Raw genomic sequence first — 18,676 nt, 5'->3', positions numbered from 1 at the left:
ACCTGTGGCCAGGATTCAAAGGGCTCTGGGCTGCCTGCAGCCACGGGGAGCTCTGAGCCCTTTAAATCCCGGTCCCAGCCCAGCCGCCAGAGCTGCGGCTGGGATTCAAAGGGCTCTGGGCTGCCCACAGCCGCAGGCAGCCCAGAGCCCTTTCAGTCCCTGCCGTGGAAGCCAGTGCAGTCCAGCACGGCGTACTGGCTCTTGCCGGTACGCCGTATCGGACCAGACTGGCTAACTTTCACCTCTGCCTCCATCCCAGCCCAATCCTTCCTCAGCTATGGAGCAGTGAACCCAGAGGCTCTCCACAGGGTCTGGACTGGTGCTGTGCAGGCAGGTGACCCATCCCTCCTAAGACAGGGTGGTCAATGCTGAGGAAATAAGTGTGCTGACACCCATCTCAGTTTTGACCAGGCATTGAACAGAGGATCTATCTTGGGGCAATGGGTAGAGGTGCAGTCATAGCACTGTACACACCCAGTCGTAGAGCTGGGTGGGAATTCTTTGATTAAAGGTTTTTTTTTTTTAGCAAATGCCAAATTCATGGGGCTGTGTCAGTTTCAACAACACTTTCATTGGGAAAGTCCGGGAAGGAATTTCTGGTCAAAACCAGTTTTTGGTATCAGCCTCTTCCTAGGGAGACAATACTGGTACAAAGTGGTCTGTAATTTAGCGGAGAAAGGCAGAACAGGAACCAGTGGCTGGAAGCTGACGCCAGACACATTCCAATTAGAAATTAGGCACAAATGTTTGACAGGGATCGTGATTAACCACTGGAGCAAACTACTAAGGGCAGTGGTGGACTGTCTGTCTTCAGCTCGAGACCAGCTGCCTTTTGGAAAGAGATTCTTTAGCCAAACACAAGTTATTAGGCTTAAAGGGGGCGAGGGAGTGAAATGTAATGGCCTGTGTTACACAGGTTAGACTAGATGCATCCCTTCACGCCTTAGACTCTGTTAATCTAAGAACTCCCCAGTTCACTGAATGGGAAGAGAAGCCATTTCCAGCTGCAAGTTAGTCGGAAGCTAGATTGAGTCAGCAGTGAGTAGGGCTGGAGCTGTTCACACCCTCCTACATCATATCACACATGCAGCACCCAGTCATGCACCCACACACACAGCACCCAGTCACACACACACAGCACCCCATAATGCACACACAGCACCCAGTCACACACACACACATGGCACCCCGTAATGCACACACAGCACCCAGTCATGCTCACACACACACAGACACACAGAGCACCCTGTAATGCACACACAGCACCCAGTCATGCACACACACACAGACACAGAGCACATAGTGGCGCACACACAGCACCGTCATGCTCACACACACACCACCCCGTCACATGCACACACACACACACACACAGAACACTCAGTCTCATGCTCATACACAGCACCCAGTCAAACATGCGCACACACTCACACATACAGAGCACCCAGTCGCACCGGCACCACCCAGTCTCACACACACACACAGCATCTAGACGTACACACGTCATGCGCATGCACACACAGAGCCCCCATCTCTCTGACTCACACCCCCCTACACTCAGTCACGTGCGTGCACACACACACAAAGCCCCAATATTTCTGACTCACTCTCTCTCTCTCTCTCTCTCTCACACACACACACACACACACACACCCCTTGTGTTTCCAGCAGCAGATCCTAGCACACCCCCCGCTTAGCCCTATGGAAGCAGAGCCAGCCCCTGGCGTTGCAAACTATTCCCACAATTTACAGCCTGTAGACAAATGTTGCTACCAATGACCCTTCCAGGCATCTTGCTTCAGCGCCGGGGCCTGGGGGTTTGTACCGCGGCCATTCCACAGCCCCCTGCAGTAATGCAGCACCGCGCTGGAGGAAAGCTAGAATGTCAGCTGAGCTGCACACAGGGAGCCAGCGGGATAGAGTGGCTTTGGGACCAGAAATAGCTGGGAGAGCTATGCCAGCCCCCTTTGTCTGGCGGGGAATCACCTTCACAACTGTACAACTTGAATGGGGTGGTGGGATATTTTTGGTAGGGAAAGGGAAGTGTCACAGTGACTGCCCTTAGGTCAAGGGGCTCAATGCTCTACCCTCCCCTTCCTACTGTCTTTTATTTATAAAGCTCTTTGCACTGGGAGGCGGTATGGCCTAGTGGATAGCGCTCTGGCCTGGGACTCTAGAGACCTTGTGCCCTAAGTCCCAGCTCTGATAGGTGACCTTGGGCAACTCCCCTCCCCTCTCCGAGCCTCTCTTTCCTCTCCTGCCCTTCAGTTGGCCTTTGTCTGTTCCAATTGTAAGTTCTGTGCCTCTGACTACGTGTCTGAACAGCATCTACTGTCACAGAGGAGCCTGCCTCCCCAGCCTCCCCACAGTGCATCACTCTTTTAGTAATGAACAACACCTGTGTATATAGTGGTTTTCACCTGTAGAGCTCAAAGCACTCTATCACTGTCCTCATTTGACAGTTGGGGAAACTGAGGCACAGAGCAGGGAAAGCAATTTGCCCAAGGGGATACAGTGAGTCAACAGCAGAGGGGAGAAATAGAACCCAGGTCTTGAGTCCCTGTCCTGTGCTTTAATCACTAGATCATGTTGGCCCAGGCCCAGTGCATACAGAGGTGGCAAAAGTCCCTTAGCTGCCAGGGAAGGACTTCCCTTGGAGCAGGTCCAGTGTAGGAGTGCCCTAGGCTGCCTGGCACAGTGCTCCTAACAAACACCAGCGCAATGGGAAGGTCAGGGTGGACATCCCAGAGGTGAAGCATGGAGTCTCAACTGAAGTCTGCCTCAAAGGTGCTGAGCACCTGCAGTTCCCACCAACCTTGGTAAGACCCAGGTCTGGAAACATTGTCCTCAGTCATCCCCTGCTGCCCATGGGCTTTGGAGCAGATTGGTGTGGGTATTGATCCGTTCTGGGGAGGGTGTTGTGGTGGAAATGAACCACCCAACACCTCTTTCGAGTGCCCATGAAAGCAGGATTAATACCATGGTGCAGTCCCCACTATGGCCAGCCGCCTTTGTGACCATGCAGATGAGCTGCAGCCGACAAGAGACAGAGGCTGGGGGAGTGTTTCCTGGGAGGGTGGCCAAGGTCCTTACTGATGTTGTCAGCAACGATCATCATCCATGTTAATAAGCAATCCCAAGGAGACGTGAGAGGAATGTCTCATTTCCAGGCAACGTGCTGAGCCTGCGCATGGTGCATAAAGGGTTCTGAGCCAGCAGAGCCAGTAGAAGAACCTGGGAAGGCAGTGGGTGTGTACGGATGTCCTGCTCCGAGGACAGTCAGCACTCCACTTCCCTTTGGGGATGGCTCATTGCAATCCCGGGGGGGTAGACACACCTGAGTTAGCTTTGATCTAGCTAGCTTGAAGTACGGGAGCAGTGAACCGCGAGCAGTGAGGGCTGGACAAGCTTTCCCAGAACTAGCAATTACTCCTAGGGTTGGACTTTGCTGCCACGGCTTCCCTGATCCAATACTCCGGCGAGCTAAATAAAGCTAGCTCGGGTACCTCTAAGCTAGCTGCAATCACACCCCGAAACTGCAATGTAGAGTCACTCTTTGCAACTGACCCAACATCACAAAGCAGCTTGGAGAGAAGAGCTAGGGCCAGGATACAGGTGCCCCGACCATCTGGGCCCCACTCGGAACGCTCCCACCTGACAGACAGTGGGGACATCTGCTGTGCCCTTGATGCCATAGGCAGCTGCGTGAGGAGGGCAAAGGGAGGGGAACTCTCAGGTGCCAGCTGCCCTCATCTGGCACGCAGGGCCTGATCCTCCTGGCCTTCTACACCTAAAATTCTCCTTGCAGCCAGTGGGAGTTGGAGGCAGAATCAGGCCCCAGATGTAGTGTGACCTGGGGCATTTATTGAAACTGTAGGTTCAGGCTTGCCAAAAATTAAAGGGACTGTGCATCTGTCCCCAATAAATATCCCAGTTAAGCAATCTAGCTAACCCTATAGACACCCTTTTGTCTGTCTATCTATCCATGCATCCCCATATTCACCATCTATCTGCTGCCACTCACAGTAGTTTCTTGGCATATTTATGCAATGTCCATAAACAACCAGAAACAATCTCAGAAGCAGGCGCTTTTCATGCATCTTTTTCTCTTCTTGGATCAGCTGCCCTTAGATCCCAAGGGCCCAAGCCCTGAGGCCCATCCTGAACAAGGCAAGTGTCCCAAGACAGTCAGGATCTATTCTAGGCTCTTACTTTTCCATTTGCTCTAGGCTTGGTTCGATGGGATGGAGTGGTGTCACTTTGCATTCTAGACTCTGGTTTCACAGCCCTCCCAGGAGTTTCCTTGTCTGGGCTCCGTTAAGCTGAAAATCCCCTAGACCCGAGTTCTCTGAAAAAGCCTCCCTGCCTCATTCATTATGAAGTGAGTTTGTTAGTGCCCCAGACACGAGCCCAGTGTTGTGATTGGCTGCCAGCATTGTCACACCATGGTCAGCGCAGGGAAGGAGTAAGAGGGGGCCCTGCTCTCAGAGCTGCACTGTGGAGATAGGGTTTATAGAGTGCTAGGGGCAGGGGGGATAATCAAGAGTCCACAACACAGAGGGATCATCGTGAATCTAGATGGCCCCTGGCCTAGGGCTGGGGTTTGCCCTCACAAGCCTCCCCTCACAAGCCCTTCTCTTTATTTTATTCATAAGTTCCATTTCACAATCACATTAAATCACTCCATGCTGTGACCATGCCAGGCACTTTAGGAAAGATGTGCATGGACTGGAGAGAGCCCAGAGGAGAGCAAGAAAAAATGATAAAAGGTTTCAAAAAGGTGAACTCCGAGGAACCGTTACAAAAACTGGGCCTGTTTAGTCTTGAGAAAAGCAGACTGGGGGTGGGAGGGCGGGGGAGGGCACCTGATAGTCTTCCAATATGTTAAGGGCAGTTGTAAAGAGGACAGGGGTCAATGCTTCTCCATGTCCATAGAAGGTAGGATAAGAAGTAAAGGGCTTATTCTGTAGCAAGGGGGATTTAGGTCAGATATTAGAAAAAAAATTCTTACCCTAGGGATAGTTAAACTCTGGAACAGGCTTCCAAGGGAGGTTGTGGAATCCCGATTGTTGAAGGTTTTTAAGAACAGGTGGGACACCACCTGTCAGAGATGGTCTAGGTGCACTTGGTCCTGCCTCAGTGCAGCAGGATTCATGACCTCTTCGAGTCCCTTCCAACTATACGATTCTATAAGTAGGGCACTTCCCATGTGGTAAAAGCTCCACAGAGCCTTCAGCCTCACGTCTCACACAGCTCCCCTCGAGGCATGCAACGGTCACCCAGGAATGCACTGCCCTGCATCCGATTTCCACATGGCACAGACTCCCTGGCCCCCATGGATTCCCAGGCTGAGATAGGATGTCATGTGCATTATCTGGGAGCGGGGCGTGGGTTGTCCAAGAGGATTGCAGTCTGGGATGTTCTCACACCCTAGCCCCTCCTGGAAATCTGAAGTGGCCAGAGAAATCTTTCCTTTTGGACTCAGACCTACAACTATCCATGCTACCGTGAAGCAGCGTGGTCTAGTGGACCAGGCATTGGAGATCGAATCAGGAGACCTTGGTTTTATTCTTGGTTCTGCTGTGCGACCTTGGAGAAGCTGTTTCCAGTCCCACCTTTTGTCTGTCTTGTCTATTTAGACTGTAAGCTCCTAGGAGCAGGGGCTGTCTCTTCCTAGGCTCAGCAGCGTGAAGCTTGCATGTGCTACTGTAATATGAATCTCTCCACACATGGGAGATGAAGCGACTCGCTAGAGCTGGCCAAGAAGTGGTTTTCCTGCCCTGTAAATATTGCTCGGGGTATGTGTACTCCACTCATATAGAACGGAGGCTGTCTAAGTCCCACCCCCTGTCTGGTCATCATTCCTTTGGGAATCACGTTGATGGACTCTAGAATAGAGTATTGACAGCAAGTATGCAACAGCAGTGATGTGCTGGAGGAGAATAAAAATGGTTCAGGGCTTAGGGCTCTAGCCTGGTTCAGTTCTCTGCTCTGCTACAGCCTTCTGGGACCTTGGGCCAGTCACTTAGTGTCTCTGTGACAGCTCCTGAGCTGTACAGTGGGGATAATAGCACTGCCCTGCCACACAGGAGATTGGGGGAATAAATACATTAAACATGGCATGGAGCTCACATAATAGAGTAATGGGGGCCAGATAAGCACTACAGATGGATACAAGACTCCCTCAGATCTATGGGCAGAAATTGATATTGGTTCAGATACAGATCCCCGAGAGAAAGGAGAGTCTGGTGACTGAGGTGCCGGCTTGGGTTCCATTGCCAGCTTAGCCACAGGCTCTTTGTGTGACCTTAACCAAGTCACTTCACTTCTCCAGGCCTCACCTTCCCCATCTGTAAAATGGGAATAATAAATTTTGTCTGTCTTCTTTAGTTAGATTGCAAACTCTCTGGGGCAGGGAGTGTCTCTTATTGTGTGCTCAGACAGTACCAGGCTCTGGGCTCTCTAGTTGCTACTGTGATGCCATTAATAGTAAGAGAAACCACAGAGATTGACAGCGAAGCCAGACCCACAGGTTTGAATCACATCAGCATTGTGGCTGGAGCAGAGAGGAGATCCCTTCACTAACCAGCACTCATGGTTGAGCATCCAATACTCCTCTGACATTGGGTGAGGCAAAACCTTGTCCCATAGCAGCACAGATCAGAATAGCCCCACTGTCCCCCAAAGCCTGATCCACAATGGAAAATTGCTGCTAGTGCATGACATATTTTAGTGTCCTGAGCTGCTAACTGGTATTAAGAGAGGATGCAGAACAGTTGGCCAGTTTTCAAATCCACAATCCAATAATTTACTGTACACAAGCAGCTAAAGATGGCCAGCTTTTGGGACAAAATACTGCCAAAAGGTCCATGTGGGCGAGTGAGCACCCTTCAGATAGCTATGCAATCTATAACTGCCGGTGCCCATAGGGAAGGTGTTAATGGCAAAGCTGTCTATACCCCTTCGCAGGCTGAGGGATCTGTGCAAGCTCACTGAGTATGTAGGTTAGTGTGGTCCAATGCCATGCTGCTTCCTAAACAGACTAAAAGATTCCTTCAGGAGAAGCTGCTGTAGCCATAAACCTCTTTCGGAGCAATTCAAAGGATGGGGTTTACATCTGCCTCCGCTATGGTTTCCTTTACATTCTAGTATGTACATCTGCAGTAGGGAGAGGTCCCTGTATTCAGAAATTCTGGGAGGGGAAAGAATTTGTTACAAATTTGATGAAAACAAGTTCCTTACATGTGTGGGAGAGTGCGACAGACAGTGTGTGGGTGTATGACCAGCAGAGAGCTTAGAAGCATTTTCATTAAGTCAAACATAAATATTGTATCGGATCTTCCTCAGATGAGTAAACAGAAAAGATTCTGCCCACCCCCCTACCCCCCCACCCTCGCCCAAAAGACCTGTGTTATAAAAGCAAGTTGGAGCATGAAAGCAGAGAGGGGGAAAGGAGGGAAACAATAAATGCCAGTTGCAGAGCTAGGACGGGGACAGCAGGAGGCTTTAATGTCTGGCTTCATGCTCAACAGCAGCTTCCATTTGTAGTTAGCCTCAGCTTTGTGGGAGCTCAGCTTCGCAGGGTTAGCGTTTTAAAAGACAACAAACAACAAAGCGTTTACATTCCAGACACAGGAAAGGCTCCTCCGTCTAAAACATGCATTAGCTTCCTATCGTTTGACAGGACGTACGCTGTCGAGACGAAAATCCAGTGTGGCCACCACACAGCCACTTTATCAATAATCTCACCATATTTGGTGTTTTGCTCCAGCACCTGGAGGCACAGTCAGAGAGTTTAAGATCATAAAGGTCCACCAGATGGTCTAAACTGACCCCCTGTATATCCCAGGCCAAGCCCCGTCCCCATCCCAGTCATCTGCTTGAGATCTTTTTTTCTAAATGAAAGCAAAATAATTTTCTAGCCTTCTTGGCTGCAGAGAAAAGCTTGAAAATGTGACTCTCTACAGGCACAGAAACTATAAAAGACCAAAAAAAAAAAGCTACATTTTGTTATTGATTTTTTAAATTTTGTAATTTTTTTTGCCCTAGCTCACAAATTTTTAACACTTGAAGTTGGCCGTACCCTGAACCAGCTCAACACTTTTAAGGGTGATTAACAGCATAAGTGACAAGTTAATTTATCAATGTGGAAGAAAATCTAACTTACTTTTTGATGTTTGATTAATTTTTGCAGGTTGCTCAACCTGAACCATCGATTATTACTAGGGCTGCTGATTAATCGCAGTTAACTCAAGTAATTAACTAAAAAACATTATTCGTGATTGAAAAAATGAATCGTGCTGTTAAACAATGGAATACCAATTGAAATTTATTAAATATTTGTGGATGTTTTTCTACATTTTCAAATATATTGATTTCTATTACAACACAGAATACAACGTGTACAGTGCTCACATTATTTTTATTACAAATATATTTGCACTGTAAAAATGATAAAAGAAATAGTAATTTTTCAATTCACCTCATACAAGTACCCTAGTGCAATCTCTTTATCATGAAAGTGTAACTTACAAATGTAGATTTTTTTTGTTACATAACTCAAAACAAAACAATGTAAAACTTTAGAGCCTGCGAGTCCACTCAGTCCTCCTTCTTGTTCAGCCGATCGCTAAGACAAACAAGTTTGTTTACATTTACGGGAGATAATGCTGCCTGTTTAATGTCACCAGAAAGTGAGAACAGGCGTTCTCATGGAACTTTTGTAATTGGCGTTACAAGGTATTTATGTGCCAGATATGCTAAACATTAGTATGCCCCTTCATGCTTTAGCCACCATTCCAGAGGAAATGCTTCCATGCTGATGACGATCATTAAAATAATAAAGCGTTCATTAAATTGCTGATGATGCTTGTTTAAAAAAAAAGTGTTAATTAAATTTGAGACTGAACTCCTTGGGGGAGAAATGTACGTCTCCTGTTCTGTTTTACCTGCATTCTGCCATATATTTCATGTTATAGCAGTCTCGGATGATGACCCAGAATAGATTCATTTTAAGAACACTTTCACAGCAGATTTGACACAACACAAAGAAGGTACCAGTGTGAGATTTCTAAAAATAGCTTCAGCACTTGACCCAAGGTTTACGAATCAGAAGTGCCGTCCAAAATCTGAGAGGAACGAGGTGTGGAGCATGCTTTCAGAAGTCTTAAAAGAGCAACACCCCAATGCAGAACCTACAGAACCCAAACCACCGAAAAAGAAAATCAACCTTCCGCTGGTGGCATTCGACTAAGATGATTAAATGAACATGCGTTGGTCTGCACTGCTTTGGATTGTTATCAAGCAGAACCCGTCATCAGCCTGGACGTGTGTCCTCTGGAATGGTGGTTGAAGCATGAAGGGACATACGAATCTTTAGTGTACCTGGCACATAAATATCTTCTGATGCCGGCTACAACAGTGCCATGTGAATGCCTGTTCTCACTTTTAGGTGCCACTGTAAACAAGAAGCGGGCAGCGTTATCTCCTACAAATTGTAACCAAACTTGTTTGAGCGATTAGCTGAAGTAGGACTGAGTGGACTTGCAGGCTCTAAAGTTTTACTTTTTTTTTTAAACACAGTTTTTTTTGGTACATAATTCTACATTTGTAAGTTCAACTTTCATGATAAAGAGATTGCATTACAGTACTTAGTATTTTTCAATTCAGCTAATACATTTGTTTTTTACAGTGCAAGTATTTGTAATAAAAATAAATATAAAGTGAGCACTGTACACTTTGTATTCTGTATTATAATTGAAATCAATATATTTGAAAATGTAGAAAGCACCCGCAAATATTTAAATGTTATTCTATTATTAACAGCACAATTAATTGTGATTAATTTTTAAAATCTCTTGACAGCCCTAATTATTATCTGTCTTGTGGTTGGGGCTAGAGATCCCAGCAAGGTCAGGACTCGACTGTGCTAGGTGCTGTCCAGACATGTAGTAAGTGACCGTCACAGCCCCAAAGAGCTTTCAGAACACAGCATCAATAGCTGGGTGTAATAAGACCATCAGAAACGTTTTAGACATCCTCATGGCAATTCACTACTGGTCAATTTCGCGGTTTGTTTCTAGTCAGTTTCAAGAATGGTTTCTCATGCACAAACCCTCTTTTATCTGGGTTTTCAACACCGCAGGCGTCATTTAACCTCCCACAACACTGCTGTCACTGTCTATTTTACATTTAGTAGAGAAGATTTCTGTTCATATTTGGGTCAGCAAAACATTTGCCTTTTCAAAATCTAAGTTTATGACCTAAACCACTTGACATTGTCCCTGCAAGCTTGAATATTTATACTGCTGCTATTTTGCACACGTAGATTTCAAGGAAGCTTCCCCAGGTGGGTCAGCACTATTACCTCTGTTGTGTAGATGGGAAAAACAAAGATACTGAGAGCTTGAATGACCTGCTTATTATTATATATTATTTGTATCACAGTTGCATCTAGAAGCCTCAACCAAGCTCAGATCCCCACTCTGCTAGGTGGTGTACAGACACATAGTATGAGATAGTCCCTATCCCTACCCCAAAGAACGAACAATATAGATCGGCAAAGCATGCAAAGGTTAGAGGAGAAACAGGCAGGAAGTGACTTGCCAAAGGTCAAACAGAGGGTCAATGATGGAGTTGTGGGAAAGAAAATGTCACCCCAATCAGATTATTATACATCCCACCACCCTGACTGTATTTGGCCCCATCACAAGGGCTAAAGGTCAGGAAAGCCTGAAAAATATTAGAGCCACAACCTGTGAAACAGATGCAGGACTTCCTGGCAGTAAAAGCCAGTGAAGAACAGCTCTGCTCTTACCACTGATGTGGTCAATACCCCCTTCAAAGAAACACCCCTACCAAACTCCTTGGAAGAGGCAATAGTTCGCCCAGCCCTCGAGAAGCCAACACTCCACCCTGAGGATCTCTCCAATTACTGTCCCGTCTCCAACCTCCTGTCCCCGAGCAAAATAACTGAGAAAATAGTAACCACCAAGCTCCAGCAACTTGTGACATCAGCCAACATCCTGGAGGCCTCATGAGCAGATTTCAGACCAGAGCCGGCTCCAGGGCCAGTAAATACGACTTCCTCATGGCTCACACAGCTGGACCTCTCTGCAGCCTTTGACAGTGCACCGGAGGTACTGCTTAACCACCTACATGACGTAGCAGGAGCAGACGGCCCAGCACTGCTGACTCTATTCGTCCCTCTCTAGCATAACTGATGTGGTGACGGGTGACTGCTCCTCATCTCCAAAGGGATCCTGCAGGGATCCAGACTATCCCTGCTTCTCTTTGATATCTGTATGAAACCAGTGGGAAAAACAGTGAGACATGGGCCTAGCTGAGAACAGGTTTCTGATGATACTCGACTATCTCATTCTTACCTGATGCAACCACCGCCACTGGTAAAACGTCAGAAAGACCAGAGGAGATCAGATCTTGGATGAAGAGCAGCTAGCTCAAGCTGAACCCAGGCAAAACCAAAGCAATGCTGGTTAGAAAGAGGGAACACTTCAATGAACTGGTGACAACATTGTCTCCACCTTCCATTGAAGGTGTACATCCCCCATTTGTCAATGTGGGGTGAATTCTCAGGGTCCTGAAGGACTCCTTGCTAAGCTTGGATGACCAGGCAGCATCAAATACCTTCTTTCAAGTCCAGCACATTAGGAAACCTCATCCCTTTCTCCTCACTGAGGGCCTGCCCACGCTGATCCATACATTCATTACCTCTAGGGTCCAGCTGGTACAGAATGTGGCTGCCTGCCTTCTCCCTGACTCTGGCCGCCACCAGCATATCAGGCCTCTGCTTGGGTCCCTCCATTGGCTCTCAGCCAGTTTAAGGCCTCGGTCCTAATCTTCAAAGCAATTAATGGATCAAGCCTCAGCCACATTAGAGATAGAATTAAGTTCTATTAACCACCATGACAGCTGCGCTCTTCTGGGACCCTGCAGATCTCAAAGCCCAGAGGAAGCATGTGAGAGTTGGGGACAAAGCATTCTCTGTTGAGGGGACTTGGATTCCAGAGTTTCATCAGCTTTAGGAAACAAGGCCATCCTCTGAGAGAGTCTTTCCACTATCAGTGATGCTCACAATTTGGACACCTCTTTTATTCCTAAAACCCTCTCGACCCTTCCCTGGGGAAAAAACACCCTATCTCAAGCAGAGTTTTGACCTTGAAAAGTTGCCAGTGCCTACGACTCTATGAAGTCTGCTAGAGACTTCTCTATTGCCATTGATTTTACATGGAAGGTGCTCAGACACTACGCGGACGGGTGGCAGTAGAAAACCCTAAAATGAAGACAGTCATAACTAGAACCCACGTCTCCTAAATCCCAGGCCACTGCTCTGTCCACGAGGCAACACTACCTCAGGATCATACACTGTGTCAGTGGCAGAGCTGGGAAATAGAAGGCAGAACTCATGACTCCAGTCTTCTGTATAGTCCAATAGATCACAGATGCTCCTGTTTTATTGTGTAATCAAGACATTTGTGCCTGTTTTATTATGTAACTCACACACACTCTGACCATGACTACACTTGCAGATGTAGAGCGCTGTGAGTTAAACCTGCCTTCGTACAGCTGAGTAGGGAAAGCGCTGCAGTCTGTCCACACTGACAGCTGACAGCGCACTGTCATGGCCACATTTGTGACACTTGCAGCGGTGCATTATGGGCAGCTATCCCACAGAGCACCTCTTCCCATTCTGGCGCCGTGGGTTGTGGGTAGGGGGTGGGGGATGCAGGGCATTCTGGGTCCTGTCCCAATGCCCCGTGATGCATCGCTTTACATCTCCAGCAATCCCTGTGTTTCCGTCCATATTTGGTGTCATCTTTCAACGCCATCTTTCAACGGTTTCTGTGCAGCGCCATCAGTGTTTCATAGACTCTAGGACTGGAAGGGACCTTTCGTTTTGGTCTGCAGGAAATGGAGCCCAAACTGCTGAGGAGTATGCTGACAAGTCTCGCCAGCACATCACGTTTGGCAGTCAAGCTATTCCTTAAGATCCAAAGTGACAGTGAGGAGTCCAAATATTGAGTCGCGTAATGCGTATGACACGAGATTGCTTGTGGCATTCATGGCCACGCTCAGCACCGTGGAATGCTGCTTTGGGCTTGGGAAACAAGAGCTGAGTGGTGGGATCACATTGTAATGCAAGCCTGGGATGACGAGCAGTGGCTGCAGAACTTTTAGATGAGAAAAGCCACTTTCATGGGACTGTGAGAGGAGCTCGCCCCCACCCTGAGGCGCAAGGACACGCGACTGAGAGCTGCCTTGCTGGTGGAGAAACAGGTGGCTATTGCAATGTGGAAGTTGGCAACTCCAGACAGCTACCGATAGGTCGCAAACCAGTTTGGAGTGGGAAAGTCGACCGTTGGAATTGTGTTGATGCAAGTTTGCAGGGCCATTAATCATATGCTGCTCAGAAGAACTGCGACTCTGGGGAACGTGCATGACATTGTGGCTAGCTTTGCACAAATCGGTTCCCCTAACTGTGGAGGGGCGATAGATGGGATGGATATTCCTATTCTAACACCACCGCACCTAGCATTCGAGTACGTTAATCGGAAGGGGTATTTCTCTATGGTTCTCCAGGCACTTGTGGATCACCGTGGGCATTTCATTGACATTAACGCAGGCTGGCCTGGAATGGTGCATGACGCACGCATCTTTCAGAACACTGCCCTGTTCAGGAAACTGCAGGCCAGGACTTTTTTCCCAGAGTGGAAGATCACCGTAGGGGAAGTCGAAATGCCCATTGTGATCCTTGGAGACCCCGCTTACCCTTTAATGCCATGGCTCATGAAACCCTACACAGGGAGCCTTGACAGCAAGGAACAGTTCAACTACAGGCTGAGTCGGTGCTGAATGACTGTGGAGTGTGCTTTTGGCCGTTTAAAGAGCCGCTGGCAATCTCTGTATGGGAAGCTGGACTTGGCTGAACACAGCATCCCTGCGGTTATATCCGCGTGCTGTAGCCTCCATAATATTTGTGAAGGGAAGGGTGAAAGCTTCACTCAGGGATGGAACTAGGAGGTTCAACACCTGGAGGCTGAATTTGCAAAGCCAGAGAGCAGGGCTCAGGGGCCCAGCGCGGGGCTGCAAGGATTAGGGATGCCTTGAGGGAGCAATTTGAGGCTGAAAACCAGCAGTAATGTCTGGTTCCCTGCACGGGCGTGAAGTGCAGTGGTTTCAATGTTAGCAGGAATCTGCATTTGCTCTGCTGACTTGCAGTGGCTGTTTTTTCCTGGGCTAAAGTATCTTTTACTTTATGCAATAATAAAGAATGTTTTCAAAGCCAAAAAATCCATTTATTGAAAAGAAACATAACTGCTTGGGAATCAGAAAGGGCAAGGGGGTGGGGTGGGGAACGGTACAATCACAGACTTGCTTATGTCCTGTCTGGAGTGCTGTGCAATGAGTGCTGCACATCAAGATGGCTGTACTGCATGGTAATGGGAGTTGAGTGCAGAGGGTAAGCGTCGTAGTTTTCAGGGCTGGGTGGTGAAGATACAGGTATTGGAGGCAGCTGGTGGCGGTAAGAACCCGGATGTTGGGGAAAGTGGATTGGAGGTGACATAGGGGCACAAGGGAAAGAGTTTTGGGACAAGGGCTGCAAGGGGTGGGGCGGGTGCGGTAATGCTCCACCTGCATGGCTACAAGCGCCTGGATAGAGTCTGCTTGGTGCTCCATGATGCTTATTCAGCTGATCCATACTCTGCTGATGGTACTCCGTGCTTTGCTGCTGGCGTGCTGCATTTTCCTGGCGGATCCTGCTTTCGCTCTCCCTCCATGCCTGCGCTTTTTGATTCTCTTTAAGAGATTGCTGCATCACTTCTTGCAGCGTGTCATCTTTGCTTTTTCGTGGCCTCTTCCTGAGTCTTTGCAGTCTCTCAGCTGGTGATAACATGGACGGCTGAGATCTCAAGCTTGCATCTGTAAAGGCAAAATGCAACACTTAACAGAGGCAGCATTGTTCACACCAGACAGAGTAATGATTCCCCCGCGCTTAAGGAGGGCGCACACAGTCTACACAATAGCATAATTTTCCAGTCCCAAAGAGAGCGCACATAACCCACGGGAGCCCCAAAATGGTGGGTAAGGGGGAGTGATTGTTTCACAGCTGTGCTGTCCTCTGGGTTTCTGTGCCTTAGGGAGAGTCAACAGCTGCAGAGGGCACTTACAACCAACACTTTCCCAACATTTTCCACAGAAGTTTGTCCTGGAAGATATCTCACTGCTGAGGGTGACCTGGAAAGCAAGGGAGGATCTTCTACTGCAATGCGGCTTCCGCCCTGGCCCATGTGCAGCTTGCCAGTGTGCAGCAATGGTTCCCCCACCCCTCGCAGCACAGTGGCGCGGACACGTTGGTCTGACTGGGACAAGGACCACGGTGGCTCTCCCAAGAAACCTGCGCAAGCGCATTGCCCACGTTCTGGATGAGACCTTTGAAGAGATTATTGAGGCTGATTACTGCGATGTGATAGACCACATCAATGCACTATTCTGAATCTAGGCATGCATGCAGCCCTAACCCTCCTCTCCCAAAGAGCCCTCACTGAAAAAATTCCTTCCCGAAAAAAAGCCGCTTACCGGGAACCTGCTCTTCTGTTTGTCCTCCACCAAGTACCGGCTGCTGCGACTGGCTACCTTCGTCCTGGCTGCATTCCTCCAGGGATTCTGGGGTGTTTCCCCCTGCCTCAGCACCTTCACTCTCCCTTTCCTCCTCCTCCTCCTCCTTCCGCTCTGAAGTGTCCATGGTGGTCCTCGGAGTGGAGGTGGGGTCACCCTCAAGTATCGCGTCCAGCTCTCTGTAGAATCGGCAGGTCACGGGGGAGCACCCGAGCGGCTGTTTGCCTCGTGGGCTTTGCAGTAGGCACTCTGCAATTCCTTCACTTTAACCCTGCACTGCAGTGCGTCCCGGTCATGGTCCCTTTCCATCATGTCCCTTGATATCTGCCCGAAGGTATTGTAATTCCTATGGCTGGAGCGCAGCTGGGACTGGACAGCTTCCTCCCCCCAAACACTGATGAGGTCCAGCAACTCGCCATTGCTCCATACTGGGGATCGCTTGGCGCGTGGAGACATGGTCACCTGGAAAGATTCACTGATAGCACTCCATGCCTGGCTGAGCAAACAGGAAGGGGATTTTAAAAATTCCCGGGGAATATAAAAGGGTGGGTCTGATGGTTGGTGACCTGAGGCCAGAGCAGTAGAGTTCGAACTGATGACCAGAATGGCTAGAACAGGCATTGTGGGATACTGCCGAATACTTCTGGAGGCCAATCAGAGTGCATTGGGCGGCCACACTGGCGCCGCAGCACAGCAGTGGTGGCGCAATAAACTTTATTCCTCTCGGGGAGGTGGAGTACCAGCAACGTTGTAGCCAGCGTGGACGGGGAGTGAGGTACAGCTCTGTGTGCGGCTTTACTGTGCTGTCACACGCAAGTATAGCCAAGGCCTCTGTCTCTCTCTTAGACACGTATAAATCAGTTTCAGGATTTACTCTTGATTGAGGTCATCAATTATTATGCAAAATATCCAGTTTATGGAATGAACACTTTAGGGACATAAACATGGCTACTAAGAAATATCCTACTGAAGACTCCCCCTAGGCCATACCACGCTGTTAGAGAATTCTGTATGCTGTGGGTGCTTCTGCAGCTCATTAACTGGAAACATGTTGCAAGCGGGATCAGTTAATTTATTTGTGAAATTCCTACAGGGGGTGGAAGCCACACCGAGGACTGAGGTCAATCGTGTAATATATTTAGCAAATGATCATAATGCCAATGGAAAAATAAAGAAGACGAGCAGGAAGAAAATCCATTCCCTGGCCAGGAAGTTTATATACGCTTTAGAGCCAGGGAACAGACCGCAGAGTTGGGTGTGGGGTTGAAAGGAGTTTTTAGCGTTATTTTCCATTTGGTGCAAATACTATGCTCAGTGAACACTCACTACAAGTCTGCAGTGAACTCTGATGGCAGGTGTGAAGGGCTGGCGCAGCAGGCAGAGGAAAGAAGATAAAAGGAACTGGTCCATACATCCCTGAAAAGCCAGATACAGCTTCAAGCCCATGCAGTCAAAGTGCTGTCCCCTCGAACACTGATTTAAAAAAATGCTGATTCACAAGAGCAAGGATCAAAAACAACAATCAAAAGATGCCAATTCCTGAAAGTGAGGCTCCAGAATGCAACAGGCTGATTCATGGGTATAAACAGCTGATCCATGACAATGAGAATCTAGAACAAAACCCACCACAAATCACTCAAAATTAGGTTCTGGAACAAACAACACTGATTCATTAAAGGAAGGTCCTGAATACAAAATGATGAATCACTTGGAATTGCCTTTGGTTCACTTGGAAGACCAGAAGCCCTGAATAATGTCAGTCCCCCCCCTGCCCTTCCCCTGCTGGGTATTTTGTCTCCTGTTTCAGTCCCTGCTCCGTGCTGCTGCCGCCCAACAAACAGATCTGAAACATAGACCTGGAAAGGGTAAGCGCTCTAAGCATCAGGTTCAAAATACCTCGACTGCCTGGAACCGCGGCTCTAAATGCTGGCAGGACTGATTTAGCACCTCATTCGTCCACAGAAATAAGCTGAGTTCCAGGCAGTTTACGGTGTCTGTTGCTTTTGGATGATCGGATGTGGCCATTAAAGCTCCATGGCACCTTTTGCCCCAGAAGCCTTAGCTAAATTCTCCCTTCCCGCTCGTGCTGGTTGTTTGGAGGAGTAGATGCAAATTACTGTAGAACCTAGGAACCCAGCCATGGACTTGGACCTCACTGTGCCAGGGGCTGTACAAACACTGAACACAGGAATCTTCCCACTGACTTCAGGGAGAGCTAGTTCAGACCCTATGGTGCTGTATATTAAAGGCGGAATTTTTACATACCTCAGAGTTGTTGATTACTTTCAATGGGACGTACGTTCCTAAATTCTTTGGGTGCTTTTGAAAGTCCCATCCTGAAATCCCAGCTGTTAATGAGGTTGTCTCCTGGGGAGGAGGTACATTTTGTATACCGCCCCGCAAGGCTGCTGCAGTGGCGAGAGATGCCCAGATTAGGCAGGATGACACTTTCCTGTTTGAAAGGGCTTGCTCAGAAGGCTGAGATGTTTTCATATCCTTTGTCTCTATAAATAATTCCATGTGTGCCCAGCATTACAGCAAAGCCTGCTTGCACTGCAATAAGGCACGGACAAAATATTTCCATTATTTCCCCATCTATGCAAGCGGATAACAACAGGAAGGAAGGAGAGGCTTGTGGATAATGCCCAGGACAGGCGCTTAGATGAGGGGTCTATCCCTGATGCTCCCGCAGACTGTCTGTGTGACTTGGCAAGTCTTTTCACCTCACTGACTCTCATAGTCAGAGCAGGTCAGGAAATTATTTTTGTTCCCATGGAAGAAATTGAAAAAGTTCTAAGTTTTTGATTTAATCAGAAATGTTCACTGAAAACCCCAAAACCTGACAATGGAAATTTTACTTTCAGCAACTGGGAAAAAAGATGCTGAAATCTGGCATTTCCATTTGGCCACAAAAGGCTTAATTTTTGTAACAAAGTTCCAAATGAAACCTTTTGACCAGCTCTCTCCTTTTCGAGTCTGGACAATGGCCCTGGCAGCGCCCATCACTGGGAACTTCTGAGGCTTAACTCAGGTCTGCTGG

General features: G+C 48.2%; 1 long non-coding RNA gene across 1 annotated transcript; it reads right to left on the bottom strand.

The window, feature by feature from the left end:
• Window positions 1-14,293: 14,293 nt before the first annotated feature.
• LOC127040094 (uncharacterized) lies at window positions 14,294-15,667 on the bottom strand. Its single transcript, XR_007771362.1, has 2 exons — window positions 15,598-15,667; window positions 14,294-14,940 (listed from the first exon to the last, which is right to left on the bottom strand). It is a non-coding gene; the product is annotated as an uncharacterized LOC127040094 (long non-coding RNA).
• Between the last annotated feature and the right edge of the window lie 3,009 nt (window positions 15,668-18,676).

This window comes from Gopherus flavomarginatus, chromosome 24 (genome assembly GCF_025201925.1).
Source record: "Gopherus flavomarginatus isolate rGopFla2 chromosome 24, rGopFla2.mat.asm, whole genome shotgun sequence".
NCBI lineage: Eukaryota > Metazoa > Chordata > Testudines > Testudinidae > Gopherus > Gopherus flavomarginatus.
This window is presented reverse-complemented; position numbering and strand designations above follow the sequence as displayed.